The sequence below is a fragment of the Leptinotarsa decemlineata genome, unplaced genomic scaffold (genome assembly GCF_025532065.1).
Source record: "Leptinotarsa decemlineata unplaced genomic scaffold, Ldec_3_MD MMD2_tig00000008_RagTag_RagTag, whole genome shotgun sequence".
NCBI classification, from domain to species: domain Eukaryota; kingdom Metazoa; phylum Arthropoda; class Insecta; order Coleoptera; family Chrysomelidae; genus Leptinotarsa; species Leptinotarsa decemlineata.
This window is the reverse complement of record NW_027412537.1, coordinates 1,886,347-1,902,121: the sequence shown is the minus strand read 5'-3', so window position 1 is coordinate 1,902,121 and position 15,775 is coordinate 1,886,347. Positions and strand designations below refer to the sequence as shown.

General features: G+C 34.0%; 1 protein-coding gene across 2 annotated transcripts in view; it reads left to right on the top strand.

Moving 5' to 3' along the window:
• DAT (Sodium-dependent dopamine transporter) overlaps positions 1 to 15,775 on the top strand; it is a 102,035-nt gene that overhangs the window by 42,367 nt on the left and 43,893 nt on the right. The gene's annotated exons all lie outside the window — the stretch shown is intronic.

The window sequence follows — 15,775 nt, the reverse complement described above, 5'->3', positions numbered from 1 at the left end:
TGCAGTTGGATGTGTAGCCACCTTTTATTTATGGACGCTCATTCATCATTCGATTATTAACTAACTTCTGGAGACATGACAGGTAAACATACTGCAGTTTAATGACAGAACCTTATTTGCCCTTTTTACAACAATATTCTTCAGTTTCTCAATCACAACCATTTATGCCGTTTTGAATATAACTATTTATTTTTTGGGAAAGAAAGTTTTTGTCTTTCTACTACTACATCTTGATAAAAAAAACGTGGGAATCTTCCAAAGAAAGGAAGGAAGTAATCAATTTGAAAATAAGTAGCTCTATACATGGATGTGTAGATCATGCAAGGAAGCAACTTTCAGGCACAAACTGAAAGAAAGCCCTCCTGAAATAGCTACTTTTATATAAACATTGAATTACACGAAAGAAAAAAAATTCTTTCGAAATAAATACTTTTACATGAAAACTGAATTATATAGAAGATACTTTTCTCTACTCATTGTTTGTATTCCAAACATTCGTTATGGAATGAAACTCAGATATAATGGTAATAAATTGCACTTACATGGAACACTGTCATCCTCACTGGTATACATCGATGTATTGCCTTAAGGCTCTTCAGTACCAAATTGGATAACATTATAGAAAATACATACAATTCATTCATGAATTACGATTTTTAATGTCACGGAATAAGTTTGATCTACTTATGTCATCGATGACATCGTAATGACATTCATTCATCTATTTGATTAAATCCTAGCCAAGAGGAATCTTATTTGAATTGAAGAGGTTATATTTTTAGGAGTGATTAATTTTTCGGAAAGAAAGTTAGGATGACATAAAAGTTCATCGAGAAAAAGTGTGGCAATTAGAATAAGTAGTTTCGTTAAATTCCTTCTAGGAGGTTTATCATCATCACTATACCTTCATTGAACTCATTAAACTTCAATATCAAAACAATATCAATATCGAAAAATGATTGCAGCAAGTTCCACCTATTGATGAAAAGTATCCACTGGCAGTCGAGTTTTCCTCTAAGTTTTGAAATAACGACTTTCGCAGGTTACATATGATGTGAATAACGACTACATTAAATGCTCATATCTGCAAATTCGTAAAGTGACAGAAAAGGAAAAAAGCAATTTAAAACCTCTCAACACTCGCCCTGAAGAATCATGAAATATGTTACGGTCGAATAGCCCCATTCTTTCGAACAATTTAGCTTTGATTTTACCAGTGAAAGCATTTTTGAATGTCGACTGTTCGTTTATGATATTCTGTTAACAAAAATTTGATATAAGACTCAGACTTTGCCCATAATTTTGTTTGAATATCATTAGGGCTGAACATGGAATTTTCAGTTCACATAAAATATACCTAAAAATTACCGAAAAAACTGTCTGCAAGTTTTTCGAATTCTGCTTCACTTTCTTCAATTTCTGACATTATCTTCAATTGAATGAATCAATAATGTGAATCCCTGTGGTGATATTAATTACTGTGATGACTCGCAGTTTTTACTTTTTTATGAAGAGTTAAAATTTTCTGGAATTATTCGTTTCGAAGAAACGAATAATTCCAGAAAAAATCTGACAAATTCAGAAGAAATCTGACAAAAAGTCATGTCAAATGAAAAAATTGGGTTTTCCCTTGAAATGAAAGTTGTTTCCAAAGACTATGCTAAATAGTCATACATCTTATACGTCTTATACAGGGTGAAAAAATTGAACATTGGATTTAAACACGCAAATTTGATTTTTTTGAAGATACCACAATTGAATTTTTCAAGAATGTAATTTTTTGACGATTGTTTGAGTTTGTGGAAAATGCTTAATAAAAATGGGCTTGTACATTGTAAAAATAACCAAATTATTCAAGGTGGCTCATTCGACCTGCAAAATAGATTTTTGGCGAAAACGGTTCATTAAATTTACGTTTTTCATACACCGTTGTGAAGAGGCTTCCAAGACCTTTCAAATAAAGTATCACTCAACATCTCTCCCCTATTCAAGTTTGAGGGGTTGAAGAGCCCCCTATTAGGAGGTTGCTGGTTCAAGCCTAAAATATACGTCAAAAGATATCCCCCAAACAAAACCATTCGACATATTTCGGGAAATTTTTTTACTCACTATGGAATAAGAAATATACGAGGAGGCTCGTCTGAGATGGAACACCCTGTATAAAAGTTGAAAAATATTGAGAACTGCAAACCATATTATAGCATGATTGTGATGAAAATAGTCAAATTTATCGCAACTACTGAAATTTCTCCAGTAAAAAAATCAAATCGAAACACGAACCATAAAAAAAATATATATATAATTTTACCATTTTTGGAGTTTTGAACTTCACAAGATCTGAAAACTGAATACCTATATGAAGTGTAATGAAAGCCGAACTGAAAAAAACATAAATTAAATGAAAGTGGAATTTTCATTTTCATTTTCACTTTAAAAAATGTTTCCAAAACAACAATACATGTTTTGTTTGAAGGTGGTTGACAATGTTTCGTGTTTTGCTGTACAATAGCTTCCTCAAGCAGGATTGTTTGCAAGCTATTGTATAACGGAACACGTGTCGCGATTTGTGAACATGATAATCAAAATGAAAGTTTCATTAGTAAATTTTGGAAAGTTCATCTCGAAATATCTTTGAAGAGTTCAATTCCATCATTAACTTGTCGTATTTACAAATTTTGCCTATAAATAAAATGAATTAATTTTACGAATAGCTCACATACTCAAGCTTTTTTTGCAAATGGTCGACATGGTTTCTCTCTGTTCTCAGAATCCAAAAGTATTCGTAAGTGTGCTGCATAATTAAATCGATGCCGTTTTTACAAATAATTTTCTGTTTTTAGAAGCACAAGAGGATGTTTTCTGAAGCATTAGTTATTTGTAGAAAAATCTGATTTACTGAGTACCTAATTCACTCTTCAGAAGTTTATACTACGCACTACCCAGTTACTTTTCAGGATGAATTATACTTGACCAGATTTCTGTTGATTACATCCAAATATTTTTTTTTGCTATGTACCTACAGTGTCATCCCCAAAGTATGCACCATTTAGGAAATTTATTCATTAAGGGTTTTTCGACAAAAAGTTATTCCTGATAAAAGTTTGTGCATCCCCTAAAACTAAACATGCACCAACAAAATATAGTACAACACACGTAATATACGAGGAGCCTTCAAATAATATATGATTTTGTGACAAGAGTAAAGTACTCTCATGTTGAAAAATCTCAGGAAATGTTATTCAGAAAAGTTGTTCATCATTGAAAAATTCATCTAGATTTGAAGTCATGGCCATCTGAGTGAAGTTTCGTTTTTTTACCCATTTTTTTTAATGGAGACTACGAAAAAAATGTTTTTGCTAAAACGATACATAGACAGAATATTGTATACGACGGTTCATCTTGAAAGCCTGTAATATTACAAATTATACAACTGCCGTATTAACCACGGTCAATTTTTTTGAAAAGTAAATTAATTTTCAGAGTTTTTGGTGCAGTTATTTTTATTTTTGGTTATCACCGAAAATTACTCAAAATTATACAGTATTGTAACAAGAACTCAATATTCAATAATATCAAATCACAAAACGTCAAAACAAAATAGGTATTTCGAAACAAACTCATTGATTTCCTGAAGAATTTCTTTTTCAAAATGAGTGTTTCAAGTTGAATCACAACACAAACTAAAACAAATGCTCATTGCAGCTGAACCATATGGATTGGAAGATATGGATGAGGGCACTTTCAAGAGATAACTGTCTCTAGCAATATGTTATATGTTGTTCGTAATCCTTTCAATGTTTTGACAAATCACTTCCCGATGTAATGGGATGAAAATGTACACTATTCCTTTTTACTTGTACTATACAAATTTTGTAATTTGTCCCTTGTGCGAAATAAATATTCTATTCTATTCTATTCTGTATAAAAGGTTAATAGCCCAAACACACCAACAAACAGCAGTGAAAAATCGCCGAATGTGCAAGGCAACGAGACAGTTATTGTCAATATCCAGAAGTGGTGTTGATCTGAAACTATTTTCAATGAATCGACTAACCATTATCAATTATTCCTTTCTCAAATTGAAATGGGTGTATTGTTTTTGGAAAAAAGCTGTTTGTAATAGTGAAAGCTAAAACGCTTCTGATCTCCCCTAAAAATATACCCTTTTCAATTTAAATAAGATTCCTATAGCTGGGATTGAATCAAATAATCGTATGAGTGTCTTCAAGTACTGTCATCTTAGATTTGTCTTATCCGTGACATAAAGTGCATGAGCTTTGATATTATCAAAATAGGTTCTGAAGAGGCAATAAGACAAATGTCTTATTCCGAAACTTGGAAGTCCACCATTGAGGATGATAGTGTTCAATGCAATATATTATATTGTGTAGCGTGCCAATGAATGACATCTGATTCGATTCCACAACGAATGTTTGGAGTAAATCAAATCAAATTTATTATTAATTTGAAGACCACAAGTGGTATAAGACATGTCAAAAGTTTGGGTTATAGAGACAAAAAGCAAAATTACAGAGTAAAAAGTTAAATGTCAAAATGGTAAGTACAAGTACAGACAAAGTAGGTACACTACAATTTAAATATCAATATAAACATGCAATTACACACAGAGTATGTCAGAATATACTATCAGTGATTTATATACTAATAACTTCTTCCACCCTCAATTAGTAATTTTTCATCTTTGATGTTTCGAGGAATTTTATTAAAAATTCGAATTCCGATGCTTAGAGGACGGTTTTGTGATAGGTTCAAACTGTTTAGAGGAGTATTCAGCAAATTGCGATTCCTGGTGGAACGACCGTGAATGTGATTACGACAGAGTAAAGAAAAATAAGGGGTAATACTTGTAGCTTTCTAAAGAGAGGACTACTAGATTCTGTTTGGGGTTTGCAAAACATGGAACGAATGCACTTTCTATGTAATGAAGAGACGAGCAGGTGATTGTCATCATACTATGATTCCGTATGCCAGTCCCGACTGAATTGCAAATAATAATTTTCAAATGGAAAGTTACCTATTTAATTTTCTGATAGCCAAGTTTCAGTTGCCGCAATGAACGGTGGATATGAGTAATGCTGAAGTTCTACTTCTATTAGGGTTTGTTTGTTTCTGATACTTTGGACGTTGAGATAAAACATAAAATGTACATGTTCCAGTTCCAGCGCCTCACTTGTCTCTATATTGGGATGATTCATGGTAAAAAATAATTTTCTTCACTTGTTCTATTATAGTTATTGTATCGCTTGAAGTCGAATCTTTTGAATCCAATCGTATAAGGTTTCCTTGTGTATAAAGTCGGTGCCTACCATGAAACATTTAAGACGTTGCTCATCAGTTGCAAGTTCCTTCACTATGACTGTTTCATTGTTAAGTTTTTATATTGATGTCCTTCACATTTCTCTTGACTCTGTATAAATATATCCAGACTTTTGATTTTTCTCCAGTGAACTCTTCGTCATTTTCAACTGCAGAGCCAATATTTTTATTTTTTGTTTTTTTGCGTGTTTTTCTATTGTTTTTAGGAAAGATGAAAATGTCTTCAGGTTTTTCACTACTATCCTTGTTGTCGGAAGCGGTTTGTAGTTCAATTTCACTTTCTATGTATCCCGTTCTTTGTTTATTTATGGTATTTATGATTTGTGGTTGATCTCCATATGAATCACTTGTTGTTGTAGTATTTAGGTATTCCAGTTGTGATATTTCGTTTTTGTTAGCAGTAGATCTCATTTGTGTTTTAATCTGTTGGTAAGTTTTTCTTGGTCTTTGTTAAGAACATCACTTTTCCATTTCGTATTTTGCGTCTTTCTCGACAATGAGTTTCCTCAGCAAATCAATTTCCATTAATAAGTTATTGATGTTGCTGTCACCGTTTGTACCTTGTGATTGACCTTGTTGCCCTGCTGCCACATATCCTTGGACGTTTTTTGATTGTTTATCACTGCAGCACACTATTCTTGTTTCATCTAATGTATGGTATTGTTTTCTTTCCACACAACTTTTGTGAATTGCATTCCCGCCTTTTTATACAAACTGAAACAGCAACTAGTTTGGATTTACAACATTCAAAAGTCTTACTGGTTGCTCTTTTATCACAGAGCACTTTACCAGCTTGTTGCTGGTCAGCCATTTTGTTTATTTGTTTTCATTTTGTTTTTATTTTTGTTATTCTTGTTTCATCTAATGTATGGTATTGTTTTTCTACACAACTTTCGAGAATTGCATTCCCGCATTTTATACAAACTGTAACACCAACTAGTTTGGATTTACAACATTCAAAATTGTTACTGTTTGCTCTTTCATCACAGAGCTTTTTACCAGCTTGTTGCTGGTCAGCCATTTTGTGCTAACAGAATAGGTAAAAGTGGTTTTCGTATGATTCAACTTTCATTTGGAAATAGTTGTTTCGAAAGTATTTTTTATTTCCTGTATTTCAATGTTCATGAGTAAGTAGTTGTTTTGGTAGGGATTTATCTTCCAGTTGGAGACTGAGAAATGTAGCCAAATAGCTTTTTTCCCTATTATTCCTTGTTTATATTTTGAATCGCCTAACCTTTGTCAATAATTCAGCAAGTCTAAAAGTATATCAGTACAAATTTTGCTGGATTATCCAGCTGATTGTGATGAATTCTGAATGGATATTCACCTTTTCCAATCCCATTTCTAACGAAAATTTCCAGGAAGGGTTATACGGTATACACATTTTCAAATTACCACACAGTACGTCAGCTTGCTGATTGATGATTGTTTGGACGCTAATGGAAAAACATCGTCAAAACGAGTGCTAGTATTAATGTTTCGGTCACATTAAGGGTCATTACGATCAAATATATACGTACCCTAGACATTTTCTTGGCCTTATAATTATACACATTTTGAAATGCGAACTGAAAGAGGAAAGATTTTTAAAATATCTTTCAACTTCTGGCAATATGAAATTCACTTGACTGAATATTTTGGAAACATGCAAATCTAACGTTGATTGGATTGATAATGAATGAGTAAGAATATCACGAGAACTGAAACAAATGATATATGAGTTCTCTTTATATATTTCTTTACAAATTATTTTGCAGGAGTTTTTTTTGCTTTACCTTCTTCATATAAATTAGTTTGAAGAGCAATCTCGTTAAATTGGTAAAATTGGAAGTTTTTTGAAAGATAGAAATTGAAAAACGTCTAAAGATATCGAAGATGTTTCATTGAATAATTTTTTTTTTAATAATTTTATGGGAATGTTATTGTTTTGGATTTTCTAAAAATAAGTTGCTTGGAAATATCTGAGCCCTCCACCAGTCAGCATTATCATTTGTGTATAGTAAATATGGCCCAAAGAAGAATATCATATATTTGAATTGAAATGGTTATATTTTTAGGAGAGATTATTTTTTTTGGGAAAGAAAGTTTTTGGCTTTCTACTACTTCATCTGATACAAAAAAAGGGATGAGAGAATCTTCCAAAGAAAGGAAGGAAGTAATCAATTTGAAACTCTATACATGAATGTGTAGATCATGCAAAGAAGTAACTTTCAGACACATGATCTACACATTCATGTATAGAGTTTCAAATTGATTACTTCCTTCCTTTCTTTGGAAGATTCTCTCATCCCTTTTTTTGTATCAGATGGAGTAGTAGAAAGCCAAAAACTTTCTTTCCCAAAAAAATTAATCACTCCTAAAAATATAACCATTTCAATTCAAATAAGATTCCTCTTGGCTGGGATTAAATCAAATAGGTGAATGAATGTCATTACGATGTCATCGATGACATAAGCAGATCAAGGTTATTCCGTGACATTCAAAATCGTAATTCATAAATGAAGTGTGTGTATTTTTTATAATGTTATCCAATTTGATACTGAAGAGCCTTAGGGCAAGTGTCTTAAGGCGAAACATCGGTGTATACCAGTGAGGGTGACAGTGTTCGATGTGAGTACAATTTATTACCATTCATTCAAAGTAGAACTCATGTGAATGATATCTGATTCTTATTCCACAACAAATGTTTGAAATACGAACTGAGGAGAGAAACGTATCTTCTGTATAATTCAGTGTTCATATAGAAGTATTTGTTTCGAAAGAATTATTTTCTTTCGTGTAATTCAATGTTTATATGAAAGTAGCTGTTTCAGGATGACTTTCTTTCAGTTTGTGTCTGAAAGTTACTTCTTTGCATGATCTACACATTCATGTATAGAGGTTTAAATTGATTACTTCCTTCCTTTCTTTGGAAGATTCTCTCATCCCTTTTTTTTTGTATCAGATGGAGTAGTAGAAAGCCAAAAACTTTCTTTCCCAAAAAAATATCATATATGTTATGTGAGATTATATGAGTGTGTAGAAAACCTATTTCAATGTTGAGAGACTAGTTATGTCTTTACCGTTATGATCATAATGTGAATTGATTTTTTTTTCATGTTCAAGATGTGATAATATCAGTTCAGTCTGTAGTCAAAAGTAAAGCCTAAAAACTTGACGTATTAAAATTGTGTCAAATTAATGTAAGTGAACACAAGCATTTTTAGAGAAATACATTCATTGACAGTTTGTCAACTGTGGAACACTAAGTAGTATTTTATAATAATTTTCCTTCAAGCTTTTTAAAAGTGAAGTATTTATCTGCAATATCATCAACAAATGAATCGATATGATATGGTTGAACGTATTAGTAAAGGTCGTATCTGTATCTGTAGAGTAGGGAGGGCGAGTGTAGGCCCACGGCACTTAGGCCACATGTGACCCATTGTACATCCTTCCGAAGAGTTTTTCTCCTAGGTCTTCGTCCATCCTGTCCTTTCCAGGTCGGTGGGAGACACTCCTTTATATCGGCGGGTGTAGGCCAAGACTCGCCGAACATACACTCTCTTACTGTCTTACTGACGATAAATCAGGACACTCGCATAGGATATGCCTGAGAGTTTTATCTTCCTGTCCACACATCCTGCATAGAGGTGTGCCCACTAGCCCCATATTATGGAGGTGTTTCCTTAGTTGACAGTGGCCAGTCATCCCATCTCTTTAGGGATTGAGCATGGGTGTACCGATTGGCAAGTTCCAGAATTGTCGAAGTCATCAGGCCATAGGTGTCCAGCCGCTTTCGTGGCTAAAGAGTCGGCAATGCGATTACCTTTATTCCTGTCGTGTCCTATAATCCACCTCAGCATGATGTTATTATCTACCGAGGCTTTGTCTAAAATCATGGTGGCACTCTAGTACTAGCCCTGAGGTAATACGTTGTCTGTTGAAGGCTAATAGGACTCGTCTGCTATCAGTGCAGATTTTCATGTTTTGCAGACATTCATTTTCTGGTTATTTCTTTTGTGACGATGAGATACCAGTCAATTCTGTTTGAACCACGCTGGTATTTTTCCCATTCCCCACTTAATCCTCAGGCCTAGTGATCTGGAGTACACTCCACATACTGAGCTTTCTGTGGTTTTCGAACCATCTGTATATATGCGTATTGCATTTGTAGCATCTAACTGTGTTCAGAACAGAACTGTGTTCTGTTTTATTTGTATTTTGTAGGGTTTATTAAACACAAACCTAGGTTCAATTGCATCACTGTTGGCATGCAGCAGATGTTGCGCAGTGAGCGCTTCTCGCCATTGGCTCAGCCTCAATTGACCCATTCCTACTTCGAGGTTTACACCAGCCATTAACGCAACCTCCTTAATGTACAGCCGCTGTTGGTGTTGTTCTCGTGGCTCCTGTTATGTTTAAACAAGCCAATTGCTGTATTTGATATAATTTTTGGATAGTTGTTGCTTGTAGAACTTTCGCTCCCCATGCAATGACTCCATACGTTAACATAGGTCTTATTATTGCAGTGTAGAAAGACCCCATGCGCCTCCCACTGTCCTCCGACATTGTTCTTAAGTCACATATGCTCTTTTTGCTCTACTCTTTAGGTGATACTTCCATGTTAGCTTCCTGTCAAGGATAGTACCAAGGTATTTCACCTCTTCAGAGAAGTTTAGTTTGCCGTCGTTGATGCATATCAAACACAATACTGGCCCCAAGATAGGCACTTGTAGGATGCCTAAGTTGACTAGGTTCTGTTTCGATAACTCATTTCTCTGAAAACGATTCAGAAGTACGACTTCATGAGATCCAGGCATTTCCTCTCACGCCATATAATCATAGTTTTTCTATCAGAAATTCTTGAAAAGCACAGTGAAATGATAAACTAACAATAAAAACTGGCCAGGATGGTCAGAGAACAGTAGTTCATGAACCGAAGTATCTATTATCTAAATTACTCAAAATTCAAACAAGAAGTGTGCCTTTGAAACAGTTCTTTTTTCATTGGCACAAAAAAATTGACCTCATAGTATTTTTGAATTTTTTTGTACTACAAGAGGTATACTTCAATGTTAAGGTTCAAAATATACCACATCTTATTAGGGTTTTCTAAATGAATGAAGTAATAAATGGTAAACAATTAATGAAAAATACGTGAATTGGTGAAAAATTTCAATTTTTAAATTTATTGTTCCTCACAACATAAAGTTGTTTGACAATATTTCTATAGATGGCGTCATTGTTTTTTCATTAGTTTCGGCTGAAAATTGCGCTACCATTGCGCATACCAGGTGACATTCATTTCAACTTCCCATTGAAAAAAATTGTGTCCTCTGCGAATGCACTGCTGCATGAACCCTGAATCCTCCTGATCATCAAAGACATTTCTTATTTTCAGTGCAGTTATTGTGGATTTTATTTTCTGATATACATGTCGAGATCCTTTAAAAAATGCTCATGCTTGGTCGGTAGTCAAGCGGTTCGGCGTGGGTGCTTTGTTCAGTCACTCGAATTGACTGCCGTGTTGGTCGCTGGTTCAAGCCCTAGTCTGAACGATCGATTTTCACTTGCTATCGTATAACACGTGTTAGGAATCACATGTTGAAAAGTAAGACCTCGGTTATCCTTAGCTCGCACAAGTTTCGACTTTTGAGGGTTGTCGTTCGTAGAGTTGCGACAGCTGGTTAACGAAAGAACAGATTTCAAACTGAACTGAAGTTCAGTTTGAGTAGAGCCAAGAAGATGATAGCACAGCCAATTATTGAAAGCGCTCGCATATAATAAATAGAAGTTATATATTCAGTTCAACTGGTGCTCTATATAAATCAACAATTTGAATCAAATGACCTTCTACCTTAATAACTTATAATTTTACCCGAGTTTCGATATGAACCAATTTAAAAGTTTGAGCATTATGAGAAAACTAGCTATTTAGGTAACTGTTAATTTCACCAGACTTTAGCTATAAACTAATTGAAACTTAATTACCAATTTCCACGCCCGAAAACAGATTCAACAGATTCAATTCTATTTGATGATTTAGTGAATTTTCCTAATTATAAGACCTATCAATTTCCAAGCATTCCAAAAGATTGAGTTTCAAGCCTTTCTCTTCCAAATGTAATACTTTAAAGTATACTCCTCTGTCAAAAGATGGTTTATAATTGTGGAGTTGGTCTTCACATTCAAGAAACTACTCCTATGTTCTTTCATTCTTTGAGAAAATGTTTTTCCCGTTTGACCAAGAACCACAAGTTCTGAAGTTATTTTATATACTTTATAAGATGACAGTAAATCCGCCACAGTACACCAGTCAGTCGTAAATTCTTCTGCTAAATAGATATGTTCCATACTATTCCTCCCAGTTTTGAATGAGAACACTGAAAATGCATCTGTATTTTGATTGGAGTTTCAAATGGAGATAAGAAATAAATAGTTTTTTCAAGAAACTAAATTTCTAACCAAAGTCAACAATAATTTTTGCTACACTCTAATATAAACCGAATCAAACTAAAGCCACAGGTCTAAGAAATCATTAGAGACGCTCCTTGCTCTTGTAAAAATTTCAAGCTCGCTGTTCTCTCAATTATCCACTCCCGCTAATCTGCGGAAACTGGGGTGGGAAAGAGATGGTGGAATGCATTGAAAGTTCTTCTTTACGCCACAAAAGACATTTCTAGTGTTGGCTGCCTCCGAAAGCGGCTGGAGAGCCAACAAGGATCATTAACGCATTCGAGGATTTCAAGAATGATGATGTATGACATAATGGGGGATTTTTGTATCGAAGTGAATGGAGGAAAAAAATATTATGACGCGGACAGTTATGTAGATGAATTAAAGCAACTGATGAGCAATTGATGTGTGATTGTTTTTGAAATATCATTAACATTCAGTCACTTTTCTATTCCATAAATGCATCAGCATGAGAAGTTCTTCTGCAACCATTCATGCATTGATTTTCAATACCGGATAGGAAATCTTACAATTAAAACAGTGGATGAAGTACGCGATTTAGGAATGATGATGGATTCCAAAATGATTTTTGAATCTCACATAGAGAAAGAAAACCGTTAATATGTGTAGTGGTTCATTGGGATTCGTTATCAGAGACATACTAGACATTTCAAAAACGCAAAATCTATGCTAAATCTATATTACTCTATGCATCTGTCGTTTGGAATCCGCAATATACGATTCACCAACAGAGAATTGAAAGTGTTCAAAATAAATGTGTCAAACAATTAGCCCGTAAAACATACGTTTCCATAATCAATGGAAATTTCTGTTCAGTTTTCAAAAACTATTCTCTGTTATCTCTTACAGATAGAGGAAAAATGTCAGATAAATTAATGTTGTACAAAATATTCCATAATCGTGTCGATTGTCCAAAGGTATTAACGATATGGTCAGCCAAACGTTACTAATATACATGACAATATGAATGACATCATATATATATATGTTACGGTAAAAGTACATAATTCGGTAAATATATACAATTACCGGTAATTGTATACATTTACCGGAGTCTTTGGTAAAAGTAGGAAATAATCTAAAAAAACCTTCTATTTCCTGCTTTTACCGGTAATTGTATACAATCGCCAGAGGAGCTTGGTAAAAGTAAGAAATTTACATTTCAACGATAGACACGCAAGCGCAGTGTTACCACGCAGTTGTTTACCACGAGCATGTATGTCGTCTCAGTCTCAGTCGTTTGCTATTTCTTGGAAAGTGTTCGTATCCTTTTAGCGAGTTATCTTTGTGTTTTGTTTTCCTACATTTTTCGTTTTGTGAACTGTAAATTACATTATTCTGGAACTGATTATTTGTGATTTAACAACGGAAGAGCGTTTAAAACCAAAGTACTTGAAGTGATGAGCAGTAAAAAGCACAATACGGTTTTGCTTACTAGAGAAAAGTACCAAATGTTAATAAACAGTGTAAATGTAAGTAAATCTAAAACCAGTAATAAATTACCAGATGACTACAGGCTGTTGAAAAAGTATGATGTCATGAAGGTTGGGGAAACTGAAAAACTAATTTGCCCCCTGAGTAAAGATGTACAGGAAGGAAGAACTCTTTGTATTGATTGACGGAGCACATAGATCTATTGGACATGGAGGTAGAACAAGAATGTTGAAGGAATTACAAAAGAAGTACAAAAACATTACTACAGAAATCATAAAGATCTATTTAGATCTGTGTGAAACTTGTGAGAAAAAATCCAAAGTTCCCAAAAAGGGTTTAGTAGTCAAACCTATACTGTCAAAAGAAATGAATAGTAGATGCCAAATAGATTTAATTGATATGCAAGCTCAAGCAGACAATGATTTCAAATTCATTTTTGTCTATCAAGATAATTTAACGAAATTTGTTCAGTTACGGCCGTTGAAAAGTAAACGTGCAGAAGAAGTTGCAAGTGTTCTTCTTGATATATTTTGTGCCTTTGGAGCTCCCAACATTCTTCAAAGCGACAATGGACGAGAATTCTCTAACAAAATTATAGAAGAACTGTGCAGTATGTGGACAGATTTGAAGATAGTACACGGTAAGCCCAGACACAGTCAGTCACAAGGATCCGTGGAACGTGCAAATAAAGACATCGAAAATATGGTGAGTACCTGGCTGGAAAACAACCAAACAAACAAGTGGTCAGAGGGTCTTCGATTCATACAATTCGCCAAGAACCGAGCATACCATTCTGGAATCAAGTGCAGCCCGTATGAAGCCATGTTTGGGGTTTTCCAGAACATCACTGCCTGATGATGTTCTGGAAAATATTTCAACTGAAGAAGATTTGGAAGAGTTGGTAAAACAAATAGAAGAAAACCAGTCGAGTCCTGATTCCGTAGAATATGAAGATGCAGAAGTGGATAAACCAAATGAGCTTCTATTAGCACAAATTCCAGAACAGCCATCAGTAAATGAGCCCAATACGATTCCAGAAGAACCAGCTTCTAATGAAATTACAGAGAGACAAGACTCTGTAGCAATTAAACGGGCACATGCTAAGGAAGGTCTTGAAGAGCAAGCGAAGAAAATGCTTAAAATATCAAATGTAAGATTTCTCCCCGGAAATGTAGGTGATACGGTAAAATTAAGAGTACCCCATGTTAACAGGGCAAGAAGTGATTGTAGAAATGTTTTGGCTGTTATTATGTGTGTTCAAAATGAGTTGTATGAATTGGGTACTAAAGAAGGGCGACTGCCACAGATGTATAGCAGGAATCAATTTACACTCTGCAAAGAATTATTCATTTCTCTAGACATGGTTCCAAATCTTCACATTTCATTGCGCGAGTATGTTAAAAAAACTTCATTGTCGGGTGGGCAAGGCTATCAGAGATGTGTTTGCAAAACTGAGTGTAAAACAGACAAGTGTAAATGTAAAAAGAATTGAAAGCTGTGTAATTCCAAGTGCCATGAGAGTTTGTCATGTCAAAACAAATAGTACAAATGTCATACAAAATTTGCCTCTTGTTATTAATTTAGGCAAAAAACCTCTTGTTTTTAATTTAGGTTCAAAAAAATAAATAAAATTAAATTACTTGAAAAACTATTTGATTTTATTGTTTTTATTTCTTATTTTCATTTCATTTTCTTACTTTTACCGCTGAACCTTGGTTATTGTATACAATTGCCGGTAAAAGTAGATAATTGACAATAATTTCGTACATTTACCAGTGACTTTGGTGATTTTATACAATTACCGGTGATTGTATACAATCACTAATTATGTACTTTTACCGTAACATATATATATATATATATATATATATATATATATATATATATATATATATATATATTAGTGTATATTAATGAAAAACGTACCTGAATAGGTGAAGCTATTTTCTAAATTAGCGCGCACCAACGCACAGACATACATACAAAAAGGACAGCGGTTAGTTACACTTTCATTATATATTTTTGATAATCCATCAAAAATGAAAATTTGAGAACTATCGGAAATAACAAACTGGCTCACTGTTTACCTTTAGTGCGCTAGTTCAATAATGCAACTAGATTAGGGAAAGGCAGTGTCTATCGTTAAAGCCTGTCATGTGTTAACGTTGTTATACAAGCACGCCTCCCTCTTGAAGTTCATTATCGCAACATGGCGTTCCTGAAACGTAGCTTTCCGAATTTGTTTACCTGTAACACCTGGAACATATTTCACTTTATTGAAGATGTTATTAATAGGTGTTTCTGTTGCGATAAATTATATACTCCAAACACCTCATTGATGCTGTTTACTATTTTGGTAAAACTATTCAAGGAAAATAAGATTTCCAGTGAATTGGTTGAATTATTTGAAATTAAAGTATGTTGTTGCTCCCTGAAGTTTTTTCAGTTCGTAACCTTCCATAATCTGAAAAATTATTGAAAATAGATCAACAGATACCGGCTGACGTTACGGAAGAAAGACCTTTCATTTCATTGCGTGGTAATC